The sequence below is a fragment of the Carcharhinus amblyrhynchos genome, chromosome 20 (genome assembly GCF_965287045.1).
Source record: "Carcharhinus amblyrhynchos chromosome 20, sCarAmb.v2.hapA, whole genome shotgun sequence".
NCBI classification, from domain to species: Eukaryota; Metazoa; Chordata; class Chondrichthyes; order Carcharhiniformes; family Carcharhinidae; genus Carcharhinus; species Carcharhinus amblyrhynchos.
The window spans coordinates 7,603,376-7,625,437 of record NC_137343.1 but is presented as its reverse complement, the minus strand read 5'-3'; the positions used below and the strand labels follow the sequence as shown (position 1 = coordinate 7,625,437).

Sequence of the window (22,062 nt, the reverse complement as noted above, 5' to 3'; positions counted from 1 at the left end):
AAAGGTTTGTAACAAGAAGTGAGAAAGAGGCAGAGGTACTAAAGGGGGGGAATTCCAGAGTGGAACATGGGAAACTGAACGCAAAACGTCACAAGTAGAACATAGAACACTGCAGTACAAACAGGCCCTTCGGCCCATAAGTTGCACCGATCATATCCATACCTACCAGGCCTGTCTGTAACGCTCAATCCCATTATCCCATGTACTCATCCAGAAGTCTCTTAAAAGACCCCAGCGAGTTCAAAGTAGAGCAAAGAGAGTGGAAAGGTCACTCAAAATCAAAGTCACAAAGGACTCGAGGCCAGTCTCATAAATAGGTAGGCAACTGAAACCATGAACTCATTTAAACAGAAGGCAGAGAATTTTTATTTTTAGATTTTAGTAATCAGGATCTTCTCAGGAAATACTTGTTTGAAAGGCAAACATGAGATAAGATACAGCATGTTCATGGAGGAAATCATGGGAACAATTAAGTCTGAAACTTTTAGTTCCTTCAAAATTGGATGGCAGGCAAATAATTCAACAAAAGATGCAGTACATGGATCAACACAGGTGAATCATAGGTAGAGTTAGGTGCCAGCGTGCATGTGGAAGCAAATCATCATAGCTTCAAATGTCACTCAGTGGATGACATTGACCACAATTAATTTATACATGTCTAACACGCTGAAACTCTTTGCATAATTACCTATAACAGCACAATGTGAAACTGACAGAATGCTCAAACGAAAGTATAATTGCAGGAAAAATATCTAACGTTCTTATTGAGAAACGTTACCACAGGGTTAAAGGGAAAAAACTTATAATGAAAAGGATAGCCCTAACTTCTTTGAGACAGATAGTTCCAGAGTGTATTGGAATTAATATTTATGTAGTGCTATGAATCAGTTAACTGCAATGAACTAACCATAGCTTGGACTAATTTATCATTTTGGGCATTAAAGATGACATTTTCCTATCGACAAGATAGGCAACATGGTCTACCAGAAAGCTAATAGTCTCTACAGCTGGTCCCTGTCAAACGTAACACAACATATCTTGTTTCTCTAAATTGCATGGCAAAGCCCCCCATGAACTTAATTAACACCTTCAAAACTTTGATCACATTTAGTCAGAGAAAAAACAAATTTGAGTGACTAACATAATACAAGTCAATCATTGATGTGACCTGTTGACTTATTTTCTCAGAAACGAGGTCCGATTATGTAACATCCTGTCGCGCTGGGTTTAAAGTCAAGCCAACAGAGGAAATAAATGAGACTGCTTTTGGAATTCTTCTGTTTCAAACTTTTTAAACCCTTCACCCCACTAAATAACAGGAGTTAAACTGACAAATCTAAACAATTTGCATTTATAGTTTGATTACAACTATCTACTTCACTAATTTTTTTTTTGATTAGCAGCCGGGGGAGGGGTGGGGGGGGTAGGGGAGCTGCCCTCAGCATTCAAGGCAGTAAGATACCACCCATTTAGTTCAACTAATTTAACTATTAAATACACACACAATATAGTTTTCCAAAAACGCCAATCCAGCTGAACTCACCCTAGCCTTCAACTGACAAAGAACCCAATTCAGAGGCACATGCGTTTTACAAAGTCCCTCATGGTAGGTTGGTTAAGAAGGTTAAGGCTCATGGGATACAAGGAGAGATGGCTAGATAGAGAGAACTGGCTCGGCCACAGGAGACAAAGGGTAGCAGTCGAAGAGTCTTTTTCCGCCTGGAAGTCTGTGGTGTTCCGCAGGGCTCCGTACTGGGACCTCTGCTATTTGTGATATATACAGATGATCTGGAAAGTGTAACTGGTTATCAGCAAGTTTGCAGATGACACGAAGGTGGCTGGACTTGCGGACAGCTATGAACGTTGTCAGGCGATACAGCAGGATATAGATAGGTTGGAAAATTGGGCGGAGAAATGGCAGATGGAATTTAATCCAGATAAATACGAGGTGATGCATTTTGGAAGAACAAATGTAGGGGCGGGTGGGGGGGGGGGAGCTATACAATAAATGGCAGGGCCATCAAGAGTATAGAAACAGAGAGGGACCTAGGTGCGCAAGTCCACAAATCTTTGAAGGTGGCAGCACAGGTGGAGAAGGTGGTGAAAGCAAATGGTATGCTTGCCTTTATAGGACGGGGTATTGAGTATGAAAGCTGGAGTCTGATGTTGCAGCTGTATAGAACACTGGTTAGGCCACATTTGGAGTTTCACGTCCAATTCTGGTCACCGCACTACCAGAAGGACGTGGAGACTTTAGAGAGTGCATAGAAGGTTTACCAGGATGTTGCCTGGTATGGAGGGCCTTAGCTATGAGGAGAGATTGGGTAGACTGGGGCTGTTCTCCCTGGAAAGGAGAATAATGAGGGAAGACCTAATAGAGGTGTACAAAATTATGAAGGGTATAGATGGGGCGAATAGTGGGAAGCTTTTTCCCAGAGGTGACAATCACAAGGGGTCACAGGCTCAAGGTGAGAGGGGCGAGGTATAACTCCGATATCAGAGGGACTCTTTTTTTTCCACGCAGAGGGTGGTGGGGGCCTGGAGTGCGCTGCCAAGTAGGGTGGTGGAGGCTGACATGCTGGCATTGTTTAAGAATTACCTGGATAGACACAAGCAGCCTGGGAATGGAGGGATACAAACAAATGGTCTAGTTGGACCAATGCATGGCACAGGCTTGGAGGGCCGAAGGGCCTGTTTCCTGTGCTGTACTGTTCTTTGTTCACATGGAACGCTGCAAGTCTCAACTTAATGGGTACCATGCAAACATCACAAAGAGCAAACAAACAGCACATGAACATTCAGTTTCCTAGTTTAATAAAACCTGACCCCAGCCTCAAAGACAAAAGCTTTTCTGACTGTTTTTGATGACTTGAGAGCGTGCCCATCCAAGCAGTCTGTGTTCAAGGATTAGAGTGTCACCTTTATTTCAATCCAGATACAGGAACTGTCATGTATCAGAGTTCAATTTTAGTCAAATGTATAAACTAAATTATTCTCCAAATAATTCCAATCATAATTACCAAGTCAATATAGATTTCAACAAAAATAAAGAGCTAGCAAAACAGTGACAGAACATTATTGTGGTTGTGTAGGAGTCAACTGAATAAATAGTTGAGATAGAAGGGGCCAACGTGATAAGTAAAAGTTCAGCCTTAACTAGAATTCAACATGGAATTTAGTTTAAAGCTTCATTACAATGGAGCTCATTTGTTCTAACGGGATAATGGAGTTAGCATCTACAGACCGATTTACTAAAGTTCAAAGTTGATCAGCTTGCAGAACTGTCAGAAACCTCACATTATAGTGGAGACTTGAGGAAAAACATGCTGCAGATAGTACCCACACCAAGGATGATCCACAAGAATGGATCATCTCCTCCTCAGACTACCAGGCCAAGAGATCAGGGAGCTTCAATGCAACAAAGTCATTCAATCTACTTGGGTGACCAAGAATGGTAAATCAACAGAAGCAAGTGACAAGCAACCCCACAGTACCATGTAGCAAATGTCCGAGTCAAATAAATTAAATAAACTTGCTTTTAAAGTAATGTATTTCCTGTTCTCAAGCAAACTCAAAGCATTCACAGCCAATGAATCTTTGAAAGGTAGTTCGTTGTTTCGTCAGTGACATTTACACAAAGCAAGATCCCACAAACAATGAGATGAATGGAGGTGTTGATTGACAGGCAAAGGAAAATGGAAGAATTCAGAGCTGAGATTATGCCAGAGGAACTTTTACATTCATCTGGAAAGGGTCTGAAGTTTAATATTTCATTTCAAAGAGACATTGATATCTCCCTTAATATTGGGCTGAAAGATCAACCTAAATTATAATAGAGGAGTCTAGAAAGGATGAGTTGCCAAAATTGTGCTAAACTGAACTTTGCATTTCTTCTAGAGATGCACTGCCAGATTTCTCCTTTTTTAAATTTTCTCCAGGTGCTCAAATTCAATGTTGGACTTGGTTTACACATTTTATGGTTTGGTGTTCAACAAATCTTCTTCCTCTTCTCCTGTAACTCTCCACTGTACATTGGTAAGCAACTCAGTAACCATGACTTTGGGCAATGAAAAATTCCATTTGCTCAAATCAAAATGTTCAACTGGTCTGTAGAATCCAGATGCTTCCTTCCCCAGTTGCTGATGCTTCTTCCTCTGTTGCCTAGTTACCCCTGATGCTTAGCTACATAGGTCAAAGTTAAGATTCCCACCAACTCTTGCTACGCCAGTGGCCAAACGAAGCAGATGTACATTCACATGTCTGCAAAGGGACCTGTCTATTCTGGATAGTGTGAAAAATTATTCTTAAGTAGCCGTGAGAACCTTACTGCTAGTAACATTCGCTGACAAGAACTTGCACGTTGAGGTTTCATTGTTTCCAAAGAATGTGCTTCTGTCTGCTAAGACTTCATTCCATCACCTCTCGTAGCAGCCTGTTCTTGTTCTTAAGTGCACAATTACTTCCATAAAATAATTAATACATTTAAAATATCAAGATGCACGTTTAAATCAGAAATACCTGTTCAAATCTCATTCTTATGCCTTTATGCACGTAGTTCTCAGTTAAATTGTTAATCTTTTTTGAAGCCATTTCACTTAATATCAGCAGATTGATATCCTTAAATCCAAAAATTATTTGAAATTTTTCTAACACTGCCCCACTTCATTTTTTCCTGTCCCTGAAGAATCATACTTCACCCCTCTCCTGAGTGACATAATTCGAAAGAACATAAGAAATAGGAGGAGTAGGCCATCTGGCCCTTCGAGCCTGCCCCGCCATTCAATAAGATCATGGCTGATCTGTCGTGGCTCAGTTCCACTTTCCCGCCCTCTCCCCATAACCCTTAATCCCCTCTCTTATCAAAAACCCATCAACCCGCTTCTTGAAAATATTTAGCGAGGCAGCCTCCACCACTTCAACGGGTAGAGAATTCCAGAGATTCACCACCCTTTGAGTGAAGAAGTTCCTCCTCAACTCCGTTCTAAAACGCCCCCCTTTTATCTTGAGGCTGTGCCCCCTAGTCCTACTGTCTTTTTTGAGCGGGAAGAGTTTCTCCACCTCTATCCTATCCATCCCATTCATCATCTTATACGCCTCAATGAGATCTCCCCTCATTCTTCTAAACTCCGAGTACAAGCCTAGTTTATTCAGCCTCTCCTCATAGCTCAACCCCGGTATCAGCCTAGTAAACCTCCTCTGCACTCCCTCCAAGGCCAAAATATCTTTGCGCAGGTGCGGCGCCCAAAACTGCACACAGTACTCCAGCTGTGGCCTCACCAATGCCCTATACAGCTGCAGCAAGACCTCCCTACTTTTATATTCAATCTCCTTCGCTATGAAGGCCAGCATTATTTTCCCCACAGGTACATTTACTTTCCCCACAGGTACATTTACTTTCCCCACAGGTACATTTACTTTCCCCACAGGTACATTTACTTTCCCCACAGGTACATTTACTTTCCCCACAGGTACATTTACTTTCCCCACAGGTACATTTACTTTCCCCACAGGTACATTTACTTTCCCCACAGGTACATTTATGGCACCCAGCTCCAAATCACCATCACCCTTTCAAATCCTTCACTGTAGCCATTTTAGCAGACTGTTTATTTGACATGCAGTACTAGATGAGCAGAAATTGCCTCCAATTAAATACTGGCAAGATTGAAGCCATTATTTTCAGTCCCTTCTCCAACTTGCTTCTTTAGTTGCCAACTCCATCCTTCTAAGCAACAGACTGAGTTTGTTTGCAACTTTGCAAACCCATGTCTTAAATCACACTCTGGAATGCAAGTTAAGTACAGTGAATAGATGGGGCCACATGGATTTCCAAGGGAAACCATTAGTTACCTCCCTCCAATTTTGAGTACATACCCATTATACTACTGTCGTTCACCACTTAACCAATCTCTGAACAAAAGAATAATTAGCCTTCAATTCCATAAGCCTTAAAATTAGGTAACAGTCTCCTGTGGAAACCTTAACAAACGTCTTTTGAAAGTCCATGTAAAATAATGTAAAACTAAACCAACCAATGCCAAAATTGGTTTTAATTCATGGGTACAAAACTGTTCCTATTGTCCGTCAAATTGAAGAACTAGGTTTCTAAAAGCTGGTAGATGATACTAGGCTTGCTTTATGTGTAACTGCTACTCCATGTATAACTACTACATTAATAGGAGTGAACAGGTCTCAAATCAACTTGAGCAATCTTTATGAAATGCTTTAAGAACATAAGAAATAGGAGGAGTAGACCACCTAGCCCATCGAGCCTGCCCCACCATTCAATAAGATCATGGCTGATCTGAATGGATCAGTTCCACTTTCCCGCCTGCTCCCCATAACCCTTAATTCCCTTGTCTATCAGAAATCTATATACCCGTGACTTAAATATATTCAACGAGGTGGCCTCCACCACTTCAATGGGCAGAGAATTCCAGAGATTCAACATCCTTTGAGTGAAGAAGTTCCTCCTCAACTCTGTTCTAAACTGCGCCCCCCTCCCCCCCCCTGCTTATTTTGAGACTGTGCCCTCTAGTCCTGCTATCCTTTCTAAGCGGAAAGAATCTCTCTACCTCTACATTATCTAGCCCCTTCATTATCTTGTAAGTCTCTATAAGATCCCCCCTCAGCCTTCTAAACTCCAACGAGTACAGGCCCAGTCTATTCAATCTCTCATTAGCTAACCCCCTCATCTCCAGTATCAACCTGGTGAACTTTCTCTGTACTCCCTCCAAGGCCAATATATCCTTTCGCAAATAAGGGGAACAAAACTGCACACAGTACTCCAGTTGCAGCCTCACTAGTGCCTTGTACAGTTGCAGCAAGGCCTCCCTGCTTTTATATTCTATCCCTCTCGCGATAAAGGCCAACATTCCATTCACCTTCCTGATCAGCTGCTGCACCTGAAGACTGCGTTTTTGCCATTCGTGCACAAGAACTCCCAGGTCCCTCTGCACAGTAGCATGCTCCAACTTTTCACCATTTAAGTAATATTCCTTCCTACTATTGTTTCTACCAAAATGGATAACCTCACATTTGCTAACGTTATACTCCATCTGCCAGGTCCTCGCCCACTCACTCAGCCTATCCAGATCTCTCTGCAGACTTTCCACATCCTCCACGCAATTTGCTTTTCCACTCATCTTAGTGTCATCAGCAAATTTTGTTACCCTACATTCGGCCCCCTCCTCCAGATCGTCTATGTATATGATAAACAATTGAGGCCCCAGCAATGATCCCTGCAGCACACCACTAGTCACCAACGGCCAACCAGAAAAGCACCCATTGATTCCAACTCTCTGCTTCCCATTAGATAGTCAATCCTCAATTCATGCTAACACTTTACCCCCAACTCTGTGCAGCCTAACCTTCTGCAGCAACCTTTTGAGAGGCACCTTATCAAACACCTTCTGGACATCTAAAAACACCACATCTGCTGGTTCCCCTCTGTCTACTGCACTAGTCACATCTTTATTTCTCCCTATGTTCAATGCAGTGAATCTAGCAATGCTGTTCAAAGAAACAATTTAAATATTTAAGCCAAATCTGTTGCAAAAGACATCATTGAGAAATAAATGATGCTTCAATTTTAGCACATAGATAAAAGCAGCAGAAATGGTCTAGGTTGATTCCTAGCCAAGGATTTGATTTAGTTCTACAGAAAAGCTTCACTGCAGAAATTAACTTTGTTATCTGATAGAGCTATTTCTTCACAGGTAAGGTATGTTGATTTCAAAATGTCAAGCTGCAATGAAATAAAGCCTTCATACAAACATATGAAATAAGAGTAGGCCAAGACAATGATACAAGACAAATCTTAATATTTAGGACATCTTAATATTTAGGAAGTTTCAGTGAACATAAATCTTTCATGTCAAACATGGAGGTAGATTTAAACCTATTTTAATGAACATAACTACAAAGAGTAGACCACACAAAACCGTACGTTATTCAGCCCATAGAGCCTACTCCACCATTCACAACAAACATAAGAACATAAGAACATAAGAACATAAGAACATAAGAACTAGGAGCAGGAGTAGGCCATCTAGCCCTTCAAGCCTGCCCCACCATTCAATAAGATCATGGCTGATCTGTCGTGGCTTAGTTCCACATTCCCGCCCTCTCCCCATAACCGCCCTCTCCCCATAACCCTTAATCCCCTCTCTTATCAAAAACCCATCAACCCGCGTCTTAAAAATATTTAGCGAGGCAGCCTCCACCACTTCAACGGGCAGAGAATTCCAGAGATTCACCACCCTTTGAGTGAAGAAGTTCCTCCTCAACTCTGTTCTAAACCGCCCCCCCCCCCCCCCCCCCCCCTTTATCTTGAGGCTGTGCCCCCTAGTCCTACTGTCCTTTCTGAGCAGGAACAGTCTCTCCACCTCTATCCTATCCATCCCATTCATCATCTTATATGTCTCAATGAGATCTCCCCTCATTCTTCTAAACTCTAACGAGTACAAGCCTAGTTTATTCAGCCTGTCCTCATAGCTCAACCCCCTCAACTCCAGCATCAGCCTAGTAAACCTCCTCTGCAATCCCTCCAAGGCCAAAATATCCTTGCGTAAGTGCGGCGACCAAAACTGCACACAGTACTCCAGCTGCGGCCTCACCAATGCCCTATACAGCTGCAGCAAGACCTCCCTACTTTTATATTCAATCCCCCTCGCTATGAAGGCCAGCATCCCATTAGCCTTCCTGACCACCTGCTGCACCTGCAGGCTGGGTTTTTGCGACTCATGCACAAGGGCCCCGAGGTCCCTCTGCACCGTCGCCTGCTGCAGTTTTTCACGTAAGTAATAGTCCTTCCTACCATTATTCCTACCAAAGTGGACCACCTCACATTTGCCAACATTAAATTCCATTTGCCAGTTCCTGGCCCATTCGCCCAGCCTATCTAGATCCTTCTGCAGACTCTCCGCACCCTCCGCGCAATTTGCTGTTCCACCAATCTTGGTGTCATCAGCAAATTTCGACACCATACACTCGGTTCCATCCTCCAGATCATCTATATAAGTGGTAAATAGCTGAGGCCCCAGCACCGACCCCTGGGGCACTCCACTAGTCACCAACCGCCAATCTGAATAGCACCCGTTAACCCCCACTCTCTGTCTCCTATTTGACAACCAATCCTCTATCCACGCTAACACCCTACCCCCAACTCCATGCCCCCTTACCTTCTGCAATAACCTCTTGTGAGGTACCTTGTCAAACGCCTTCTGAAAATCAAGACTGACCACATCCACCGGCTCTCCTCTATCCACCGCCCTAGACACATCCTCATAGAACTCCAATAAATTTGTCAGACACGACTTCCCCTTAACGAAACCGTGCTGCGTCTGCTCTATCAAGCAATTCCCCTCAAGATGCCTCGCTATTTCCTCCTTGATGACGGATTCTAACATTTTACCTACAACAGACGTCAAACTACCCGGCCTATAATTCCCTGCCCTTTGCCTGCCACCCTTCTTAAACAACGGAGTAACATTAGCCGTTTTCCAATCTTCCGGCACTTCCCCGGAATCCAGCGACGTTTGGAAAATAACCACCAAGGCATCCACTATCACCTCCGCCATTTCTTTCAGAACCCTCGGATGCATTCCATCCGGTCCTGGGGACTTGTCCACAATCAGTCCCTCCAGTCTGTCGAGCACGGCTGATCAGACTGTGGCCTTAACTCACTTTTCTTGCCCTTTCTTCCATAACCCTCAACTTCCTTGTCAATCAAAGATCAAAATATAATCAAGGCTGTTCTACAATCATCCAACCTCCACTGCTCTCATTGCAAGAAAAAATATAAAGACGACTGGCACTCAGAAGAAATTATCTCAACTGAGTCTTAAATGAGTCCCTCGCCTCAACTTAATATTTTTGGACTTTAATCTGGTGTTGAGATCTCTTACCCCAGTCCAACGCTGGCATCTCCACATCATAATATTTTTAAACCATACTCTCACTAGATTTGCACACTCCAGCACCTCGCAAGAACTCAACACCCAACACCATGACATTGCTCAGTAGCTTTCTGATTTGACAAAAACATTGAACTCACCTTACATCTTGTTAAACCAGCATACTTGATTAACTGGCACCTCATATTCCTGGAGCATGCCAGATTTTGCCTGCATCTCTTTCAAGTAAGGAGGCCAAAATGGTACTCTACGTGAGGTCTCACCAAAGCCCAGTACAGCTGTATCAAGATTTCCCAATTTGCATGTTCATCACCCTTTCAATTACGACCAACATTCAATTTGCATAAATACTTGCTCCACCTGCATGTTAAGTTTTTTGTAAGTACAGGAACAACCAGATCCTCTGATCCACAACATTCTGCAGTCCCTCATTTCAATAATATTGTTTCTCTATGCTTGGACAGAAAGAAATTTATTTTTTCCACATTATATTCCATTCACTAAAATTTTAGCCCACTTATTTAACCTCTCAACATCTCTTTGCAAACTCTCATCTTCAATTTACTTTTCTCCCCACCTTTATATCACCTGCAAATTTGCCTACAAAACTACCATATAGTCCCTCAAGCCTGCTCCACCATTCAATACAATCATGGCTGACCTTCAACTCCACTTGCCCTCTTGCTCACCATAATCCTTAATTTGATCTTAAATTCAATAATGGTGCATCTACAACACTAGGCTAGAGGATTCCAAAGTCTCAACTCAAGTGAAGAAATTTCTTCTCCTCCAAGTCCTAAATGATCATCAGTCCCTTATTTAGATTCCCCAGCCAGTGGAAATAATCCACTCTCTGAACCCTCTTCAATATTTCATATGTTTCAATATCATTCTCATTATTCTAAGTAGCAGAGAATAGGCCCAATTTATTCAACCTCATCATCAGGTAATGCTCTCATCCTAGGAATGAATCTAGTGTTCTTTTGCCTGCAATCTCCTTAAATATTAAGGACAAAATTGCATGTAGTATTTCAGGTATGGTCACTGTGACAATATTGCGCCTTTAAGAAATGTATTTTAATCAGGTTTCTTTGCACTTTTTCAAGCAGCTCCAAGCATTTTACTTTGCACCATTTTGTTTGCAGCGGTGTCCTGTTACTTAAGCCCTATAATTGGCATGTTTATTTTTTATTTCTGGACTAATTCAGTGTCTTAGGATTTTACGATCCTTTTGAAATTGCTGGGTGCAGCTTGTCCAGGTCAGGTGACACCTAGGAACAGCTTTTCCACAGGAAAGTCCACGGTTTTAAGTTTTATTTTTCTTAGATGCTGTTTGGACTTGAGGCAGAAACAGTGTCTCTTGTTTTCTCCTCTCTCCGGGCTCAAAAATTCTGCTGTATTTGAGTTGCTGTTAGAAGCTGGAGGAGGCAGATAGTGTCCATCTCTGCCCCTCTCTCTCTCTAGGTGCTTTTTGGAAAGTTCTAGGGCTGGGAAGCTGCAGAGATTTGTTCCAACATTCAAAGGACAATTCACAGCAGGTGTTCTGAAGCTGCAAAATTCAGCATCACATGAGCAGACTTGCTTTTTGTGCCAAAGCGAGATTTTTCCTGCTTAGAAAGGATAGCGGGACTAGAGGGCACAGCCTCAAGATAAGGGGGGAGCAGTTAGATCGGAGTTGAGGAGGAACTTCTTCACTCAAAGGGTGGTGAATCTCTGCCCGTTGAAGTGGTGGAGGCTACCTCGCTAAATATATTTAAGTCACGGGTAGATAGGTTTTTGACAGACGAGGGAATTAAGGGTTATGGGGAAAAAGTGGGTAAGTGGAACTGATCCACTTCAGATCAGCCATGATCTTATTGAATGGCGGAGCAGGTTCGAAGGGCTAGATGGCCTACTCCTATTTATGTTCAAATCTAGAAAGGGGCATATATTTGTGGGGTCTTGTTCGACTTGGATCATGGATAGCTACCTGTTAAAGTTTATACTACATCATGGTTTGATTCTTGTAATTGGTAAAAGTTATGCTAAATCTTGTTATATTTTAACTGTGTTCTTAAATAAACTTTGTTTGATGAAAGCTTCCTTGTGGGTCCCTTGAATCATATCTGGAGTGCAACACTTTGTGCCAAATTCAAATGTAAAAATAAAGCTCTTTTCATAAAACACCTTGGAGATTCTGGTCTTTGTCTTAGCATCACACAAAAGTCCTGTACAATCAAAGGATAACTTCCTGGAGTACACATGGCTCCAAGTCAGGATCATGTGGCTTGGAGGGGAAGGTGCAGGTAATGTTACATGCGTCTGCTTCTCTTGTCCTAGTTGTTCAATGAAAACAAATGGTTTCAAGCTGTAAGGAAGTTTTAACGGGGCTGAAACCCAACAAGACCGCTACCAACCTGGTGTTCTAACACCATATGGACTATAGCAGTTCAAGGTAGCATCTCATCACCATTATCTCAACAATTAGGCATGTGCAATAAATGCCTGCCTATCCAATGGGAGACACATGCCATGAACAAATAATAAAAAATATCTGTAAACATAAGTCTATGGAATGCAGTGAGGTTTTCAATTCCAATTTGGGGCAGCAGGGTGACATAGTGGTTGGCACTGCTGCCTCAGTGCCAGAGATCCATGTCCAACTCCAGCCTCAGGTCACTTGTGAAGTTTCCACATTCTCCCCAGGTGCTCCAGTTTTCTCCCACTGTCCAAAGATGTGCAGGTTAGGTGGATTGGCCAAGCTAAATTGTTGCTTGGTGTCAGGGGATAGGACCTGGGTGGGATTGTGGTTGGTGCAGACTATGGACCAGGTGGCAGCCTCCTGTTTTGTAGGGATTCAATGAATTCCCACATTACAAAGCAGATTTTGATTTCTGAAAGTCAACCTGACTGACCTTAAAATGCCCTACCAAAAATGAAGAAACATCTAAATTTTGTCAGAGCAACACAAGGCTGAAAAACAGAGACTCAATATTGTCTCTCTATTTGGCATTGAAGCCAAGTTGTCCATTAATGTGCCAACACGGTATATAATTTGCCTTCATTAAACCAGTCAAAATCCTCATGCCAATAAACTGTAGGATTCCCCCTACTAAAAGCAGACCTCAAAAGAAAGGGATACTGATTCATCTTTTTAGTAAGCAGAAGTTCTCCACTTCATCTTATCCATTCATGGTTAGATTAGCTCATAGGAATGCAGTGGTTCCTTAAACTACTATTAATTTACCATATCATGAAAATATTATAGCTACATAAATTCCCAGAAATATACAACTCAGAGTCCTGTTTATTTGTGCCACAAGAAACCTGGTATGTAGTACAACTTCCAGTTGCATTTACAAGCGAATCATTGTAGGCTCTGTGCACATTTGGCAACCAGTTCTCAGCCTCATCAGGATTTCAAACTTTTGCGAACTATGCCTTCGAAAGATTTACTCAACATCTTCAACCAGGAGAATGTACAACAGTTCCAGAAAATAAAATCATATTTATAGCTACCAACAGTGCCTCTTCCATTTGACCAAGACAACACACGTTGCTTTACCTTATTCAACTCAACAAATCTGACGCAGATCAGTAATTCAACTGCTCGATTCAAAAGACATCAGAGTGTACAACCAAGAATCAAAGCTCATACTTCACTGTGTAGTGCTCAATGAGCCACAGCAAAAAGCAACTAGTGGTTCCAGATTTTCTTCAGTAATTGGAAAATCTCAAACTAACTACTTGGTCAGCTAGAAGTAAAAGCATTGCATATCATCTTAACCAGCATCACCTAAAAGTTGATATCAGCTCTCAATGTAAGGGAGATTTCCAGTCTCGTAACTTTGAAGATTATAAGCTGTTCATTGGAGAGACAAAAAGGCATGATACAGAAATTTTAACAACAGCTTTAAGATGCTACAGGCACTGAACTGCAATATCAATCAAGAATATGAATTTAAATTCAACCCAAATTTCACGCCAACATTTAAATCTCAGTTTAGCATCTGAAACCAGTTCCAAATGCAATCAGACTGACGACCCACAACATGTCATTTAATTTAGACCATAAGACATAGGAGCAGAATTAGGTTAGTCAGCCCTTGGAGTCTGCTCCACGATTTAAACATGGCTGATATTTTTCTCATCCCCATTTTTCTGCCTTTTCCCCTTAACCCATGATCCCAATATTAATCAAGAACCTATTTGTGTCTTAAAAACACTCAATGACCTGGCCTCCACAGCTCTCTGTGGCAAAGAGTTTGACAGATTCACCACACTCAGGCTGAAGAAATTCCTTCTCATCTCTGTTTTAAAGGATCATCCCTTTAACCCGAGGTTGCGCCCTCTGGTTCTAGTTTTTCTTATTAGTGGAAAATCCTCTCCATGTCCGCTTTATCCAGGCCTCACAGTATCTTTCAAGTTTCAATAAGATCTGTACTTGTTGGAGTTTAGAAGGAAGAGAGAAGATCTTCTCTCATCTTTCTAAACTCCAACAAGTACAGACCCAGCGTCCTCAACTGTTGCTCATACAACAAGCTCTTCATTCCAGGGATCATTCTTGAGAACCTCTTCTGGATCTTTTCCAAGGCCAGTACATCCTTCCTTAGAGATGGGGCCCAAAACTGCTCACAATACTCCAAATGGGGTCTGACCAGAGCCTTACATAGTCTCAGAAGTACATCCCTGCTCTTGTATTCTAACCATCTTGACATGAATGCTAACATTGCACTTGCCTTCCTATCGACTGAATCTGCACCATAGCCTTGAGAATCTTGAACAAGGGCTCCCAAGTCCCTTTGTCTTTCTGATTTCCTAATCATTTCTTCACTTCGAAAGTGGTCTATATCTCCATCCCTCCTTCCATAGTGTATGACCTCACTTTTCCACATTGTATTCCATCTGCCACTTGTTTGCCCAAGTCCAAGTCCTTCTGAGGCACATCACTATTTACTGGCTGCCATCCTGAAAAGGCCCCTTTAATACCACTCTCTGCCTTCTGCCAGTCAATCCTCTATTCATGCCAGGATCTTACCCTTACCACCATGGGCACTTTACCTACTTAACTGTCTCCTATGCAGCATCTTGTCAAAAACCTTCTGGAAGTCTAAATAAATCACATCCATTGGTTCTCCTTTATCTAACTTCCTTGTTACCTCCTCAAAGAACTCTAACAGACATGACTTCCCCTTGACAGAGTCATGCTGACTCAGTCATATTTTATCATGCACTTCAAAGTACTCCACAATCTCATCTTTAATAAAGGACTCTAAAATCTTGCCAATTTGATCCAAACTAACCTAGAATTAATTTCTTTTTAAATTACACTGGTGCATCAGGTCAAACGGTCTTATTGAAATGCAATGAGAGCGACGATCGAACAGACAGAAAAGTTGCCTACAGAACAAAGGAATTAATTCAACAGATCCAATAGCACAAAGAAAACATCTATGTTCGACTGGCACTATTACATCAACCATCATTCTCTGGAATTCTGTTTGCCATCAACATACATCACCCAGGCAAGTTAGACAAAATCATACCACATGGTTAAAAAGTTTACAATAACTTCCACATTTCCCCACTACATGGATCTGGTTCATTTTTATGAAACTAGGAAGTTAGGCTAGTTCCTAAAATTCAATTTAATGTTTTATAGTCAGCTTGCAAACTTCTTAACAGAGGAGGAATTTGCAGACATGAACATTTTTAAAAATCCAGTAGAGTTTACGCTGATACTGCTGTTTTACCAGGTTGAGAAATTGTCAAATCATGCCATGTGCACTAATATCCTAGATAGCATGTGCTGCATGGTTCCAATTGAGTTCAGCTTGTAAAGAACCATACATGTGATTAGCCTAGCCTTGTATTAGTGTATGACCCACAATCAATATAGTAAAAGCCCAAACAATAACATTTGAATAATTTATATTCAGTTAAATACTCAACAATATTTTATTCCTATCACTTATGGTGTACAACTAACACCTTTGGACAAGTCACATTAAAGCTGAATGGCTTATTTCTGTATGTGTCTGCACAGACTCTCCTAATGAGCAATTTACCGGGTGCCATTCCACTGCCTTCACCCCTTAACCCTGCAAATCGTTCATTTAAGCTAACAGTCTAATTCTCTTTTAGGAGCCTAAAATGAACCTACCTCCACAATTCTCAGGCAGTGCATTCCAGATCTAAACCACTTGCTGCACAAAGTTTTTCATGTCACTACTGCTTCTTTTGCCAATTACTTTTATATCTGTGCCCTCTGGTCACGACCCTTTCCCAGGTGAGAACAGTTTCTCCCCAACTGCTCGGTCTCAACCCCTTGATTTTGAATACCTCTATAAAATCCCCTCAGCCTTTTCTTCTCCAAGAAAAACTATCCCAACTTTGCCATTCTACCCTCATAACAGAAATCCATCTTTCCAGGAACCATTTTTATGAATCTTTTTTGCACTATGCCTTCATATCTATGCAAAAGCGCAGCACCCAGAAAACATTAGGAATAAATGGGTCATTGGCAGGTTGTGACTAGCAGTGTACACTAGCGTCAGGGTTTGGGCCCCAACTATTCACAATCTAGATTGGGGCTAAAAGGGATCATGAAAAAGCATTGGCCAGCAGGATTAAGGAAAACCCTAAGGCTTTTTACACAAAGAGCAAGAGGGTAACCAGGGAGAGGGTTGGCCCACTCAAAAACAAGGGAGGGAATCTGTGCGTGGAGCCAGAGGAAATGGGCGAGGTATTCAATGAGTATTTTGTGTCCGTATTCAAAGAAAAGGACTTGGTGGATGATGAATCTGGGAAGGGATATGTAGATAGTTTGAGTCATGTTGAGATCAAAAAGGTGGTGGTATTGGGGTTCTTGAGAAACATTAAGGTAGACAAGTCCCCAGGGCCTGATGGAATACACCCCAGAATACAGAGGGGCAAGGGAGGAAACTGCTGGGGCCTTGAGGGAAATCTTTGTATCCTCACTGGCTACACAGGATTGGAAAATAGCCAATATCGTTCCTTTGTTTCAGAAGGGTAGTAAGAACAATCCAGGTGATTACAGGCCGATGAGCCTTACGTCAGTGGTAGGGAAATTATTGGAGAGGATTCTTCAAGACAGGCTTTATTCCCACTTGGAAATAAGTGGACGCATTAGTGGGAGTATGGTTTTGTGAAGGCGGGGGGGAAGGTCGTCTCACCAACTTGATCCAGTTTTTCAAGGAAGTGACAAAGATGATTGATGAGGGTAGGGCAGTGGATGTGTCTACATGGACTTGAGTAACACTTCTGACAAGGTCCCTCATGGCAGACTGGTGCAGAAGGTAAAGTCGCATAGGGTCAGAGGTGAGCTGGCAAGGTGGATACAAAACAGGCTTGGTCAAAGATGACGGAGGGTAGCAGTGGAAGAGTGAGTTTTTGAATGGAGGGCTGTGACAAGATGTTCCTCAGGGATCAGTGCTGGGACCTGTGCTGTTTGTATATATAAATAATTTGGAGGAAAACGTAACTGAATTGATTAGGAAATTTGTGGAGGACAAAGGTTGGTGGATTTGCGGATAGCAATGAGGACCATCAGAGGATACAGCAGGATATAGATCAGTCGGATACTTGGGCGGAGAGATGGCAGATGTACCTTAAATCCGGACAAATGTGAGGTAATGCATTTTGGAAGGTCTAATACAGACAGGAAATTTACAGTAAATGGCAGAACCCTTAAGAGTATTCCTAGACAAAGGGATCTGGGTGTACAGGTACACAGGTCACCAAAAGTGACAATGCAGGTGGAGAAGGTAGTCAAGGTGGCACATGGCATGCTTGCCTTCATCAGCCAGGGTACTGAGTTTAAAAATTGGCAAGTCATGTTGACACTTTATAGAACCTTAGTTAGGCCACACTTGGAATACAGTGTTCAATTCTGGTTGCCACACTTCCAAAAGGATATGGAGGCTTGAGTGTACACAGAAAAGATTTACCAGGACGTTGCCTGGTATGGCGGGCATTAGTCATGAGGAGAGATTGGAGAAACTTAGTTTATTCTAACTGGAGCGACGGTGGTTGAGGACCTGATAGAAGTCTACAAGATTATGACAGGCATGGGCAGAGTGGATAGTCAGAAGCTTTTACCCAGGGTGAAAGAGTCAATTACTAGGGGGCACAGGTATAAGATGCGAAGGGCAAGGTTTAAAGGAAATGTATGAGGCAGATTTTTTACACAGTAATAGGTGCCTGGAACTCGTTGCCAGGGAAGGTAGTGGAAACAGCCACAGTACTGACTTTTAAGGGCCATCTGGACAAGTACATGATTAGGATGGGAATAGAGGGATACGGTCCCTGAGGATTTTAGTTAAGTTGGGCAGCATGGTCAATGCAGGCTTGGAGGGCCGAAGGGTCTCTTTCTGTGCTGTAATTTTCTTTGTTTTCTGTAGTTCAATTTTTGGATGTGGAGATTAAATGTAATTTTACCCAGTCTGCAGGCGAGATAAAACGAAGTGGAAATGAACTGCGGGAAGATGCAAAAATGTTTTAAGGGGTTTTGAAGAGGCTAACCTCTTCTGTTGCCTGGTAATCATGGAGATGAAGTTTGAGGCCTTCTTGTTCTTACTGTTTTGGGGTAAGTCTTAACAACATTGCACAAGAATGTGGACTAGGCATGTCAACTGTAACCCTTCTTTTGGCCAGTTGTAGTTCAATAGTCATGTGACCACCATCTTTTAATCTAATGCAATCCTGGGTTTCTCTCAGTTGACATGGTTGCAATATTTTTGTGGCAATGCTCAGTTTGCAACAAAAATATTAAATGCTAGCCATTGCCAGTCTACTGTCATACTTTTTAATATAGTTTCCTAATCTATCATAATCAATTTGCTCCTCATGCTTTCATAGTTTCTTTTCTTTAGATTTAAAGCCATAACTTTTGATTGAACCATATACCTTTCAAAATTAATATACAATTCTATCATTGTGGTCACTCTTTGCAAAAGGCTCTCCTACAAGAATCATTAGTCCTTCACCATTGATGGTAGCACTGCTACTTCACAGTTCCGAGGACCTGGGTTCGATTTCCAGCTTGGGTCACCGTCTGTGTGGAGTTTGCACATTCTCCTCATGTCCGCGTGGGTTTCCTCCCACAGTCCAAAAATGTGCAGGTTTGGTTGATTGGCCATGCTAAAATTGCTCCTTAGTGTCCTGAGATGTGTGGGTTAGAAGGATTAGTGGGTAAATATGTAGGGATATGGAGGTAGGGGCTGGGTGGGACTGTGGTCGGTGCAGACTCAATGGGCCAAATGGCCTCTTTCTGCACTGTAGGGATTCTATGAAACACTAGATTAAAATAGCCATTCAACAGCTAGTGACTTTGTAAAAACTGACTATGCACAAAAGGAGGCAGGGCAGGGCAGGTTTCTGGGACACACCTCAGCATTACTTAAATTAAACTATACTGATTTCAGAGAGAAATATAGAAGATCTAGGGGGGTTTCAGTCTGTCCCTGCCTTTTGCATAAAAAACACTTTTTCAAACAAGAGTGCAGCATAGACAATTCTTTAGTTCTCGGTCACCACCTGAGCCTAAGACAGACTGGAAAAGAAACATTCAAGGATTTCCCACCTGTTTTCTCCCCTTCCCAGAGCCACAGAAATAGCATTGATGCCACAAGTTCCCCCTCCTCCCATGCAACAATGAAGTTTGTGAAGAGATGACCAGCAGGACAGCCTTGACCTCACTGGCTGCTTGCCACCACGCAGCAAGAGGCAGGCAGTAAGCACCCAAGGCATAAAATACTTAGCTATGAGCACCAAGCAGGCTTGGAATCCTCTGTCAACTTGATGGCAGAGGATGGTTGGGGGAGGGGGTGGGTTTCAATGATGGAATGTGAGTGATGGAAGGAGAGAGAGTCTTAACTGGAGTCTTCTCTCATGGGGAATATGGAAAGCTTGGTTGAAGTCTAAATACAAAGTCTTTACAACATTTTTCAAAATTATATGCTGATTCATAATTGTGAAATTTGATTATGTTACAATGCTGCTTTATTCCAATTTGGGTTGTGCTGAGGTCTGGGTTCACTTTAATGTGTTAAAAATGTGGTCACATTGAAAAATAGTTTGGGAAATGCTGCACTGAGCTGTAACTCATTTCACTTTGAAAATTCATTTGCTGCATTAAAAACCAAATAAAAGTGAAAAATAAAGTTCATAAAATTAAATTCTACTAATTATGCATAAACTTCACCACTACTTCACAAAAGGTTGATCAATACTGGGACAAAGTTTAAAAAACTAAGCATCAATTTGTTGAAAAACATTCCTCCTTGTCCTAAGGGAGCTACAATATTCATCATAAATGTTGTCAGTCACCAAAAATTTGCAAGCTTGCACATCAGCACAGCCAAAAACATTAGTGAAGATCTACCCAGTGCAATAAAAAATTCTACATTTCGATCACAGCTCAGGATCACAATTCTGTTTACGCCAAGTTCCTAAACCCCATCATACGGAAACGAGGGAGACTGTCAGATACTTTCCCATTGGGAAGGAGGCTGCAATGGAGCAGAAGGGGACAGGAGGTAATCATTTTTAAGCTTCCAGTATGCTGGGTCATTTGAGAATATATTGACAAGAGTGCTCAGAACAGATCCGTCTGGCATTCCCAGGACTGGTAAATGCAACAAAGCTGCCATTCATGCATAAGCTCACTGAGGAAGCGAGTGGACAACTGTAGTATTTTTCAGCTGTCTCAAGAGTCAAGCGATTAAGGACTAGAAGGACTCTTCAGGGTAGTTTAATTGATTGGATTTGATTTATTGTCACATGTATTAGTTTACAGTGAAAACTATTGTTTCTTGCAGTATATACAGACAAAGCATATCACACAAAGGAGAGTAAAGTGGAGAGAGTAATGTTACAGTCATAGCAAGGGTGTAGAGAAAATTGAACTTAGTGTAAGATAGGTCCATTCACAAGTTCATTTGGCAGCAGGGAAGAAGCTGTTTGAGTACGTGATCTCAGGCTTTTGTACCTTCTTCCCAACAGAAGCAGCTGGAAGTGTGTATGTCTGGGGTCCTTAATTATGCTAGCTGCTTTTCTGAGGCAACGGGAAGTATAGACAGTGTCAGTGGATGGGAGGCTGGTTTGAGTGATGGACTAGGCTTCATTCAATACCCTTTGTAGTTTCTTGCAGTATTGAACAGAGCAGGAGTCACACCAAGTGCTGATTCAGCCAAAAAGAACATTTTCTATTGTGCATCTGCAGAAGTTGAGGAGAATTGAAGCAATGAGATGGGTGACCAAATGAACGATTTGACATGTTCATTGTAGGTTCAAAGTTGGTAAAAGTCTGACAACACCAGGTTTTAGTCCAACCGATTTATTTGATAATAGACTCACAATTTATTATCAGATAAATCGGTTGGACTAAAACCTGGTGTTGTCAGACTTTTTACCGTGTTTACGCCAGTCCAACGCCGGCATACCCACATCATGGTTCAAAGTTGGCCAGGACACCTGGAAATAAGGCCCAAATTTCTCTTGAAAATATGCAATTTCCTTATTAGGGACTCGACCTGCATAGGAATTATTTCAAAACAGTTCTGAAAATCTCAATTTGATTTAATTCAGTGCAAAGGAAACAGCTGTCGCAAGGAAAGAAAGCCAACGTGTGTGTCAGACTGAATTGCTTTTCATACAAAACATGACTTATACTAGCACTGATTTTAAGTGCCCATTTTGTGTTAAGACGATTAATGATAACCAAGGAATTGAAAATCTTACTAACTGACCTGGCAAAAGCATTGGTAACTGGCCATTTCTATCAGTTGGGAAACATTACTTATGACAGAACAAAGATAAAACTTGATTCATCATGGCTTGCATGCAGCCCAACATTAGTTGCTATTTCATCAGTATGACAAAACTCTCAGCTTATGAATATTGCAAGTATGAGTAATTTAGCAAGATGCTTTTAATCAATTACACTGACAGGGTGGGAGCAGAAAGCAATTCAACAAATTACAGGTTCTGAGAGTTGATCGGGAAAGTGAGATCATGAGATCTCAATGAATTAATGTCAACAAGTACAGAATTAGTGAGTTTAAAAAAGTCTTCGATCCAGCATGAGTTTGATGTCAGCTATATGATGAGCTGATCACAACAGCAACTCACAGCTAAAGTTATT

At 41.9% G+C, this 22,062-nt stretch overlaps 1 protein-coding gene across 13 annotated transcripts in view; it reads right to left on the bottom strand.

Annotated features, from left to right (window-relative positions):
• Window positions 1–22,062, bottom strand: part of arvcfb (ARVCF delta catenin family member b) — a 347,569-nt gene that overhangs the window by 253,996 nt on the left and 71,511 nt on the right. The window lies entirely within an intron of this gene.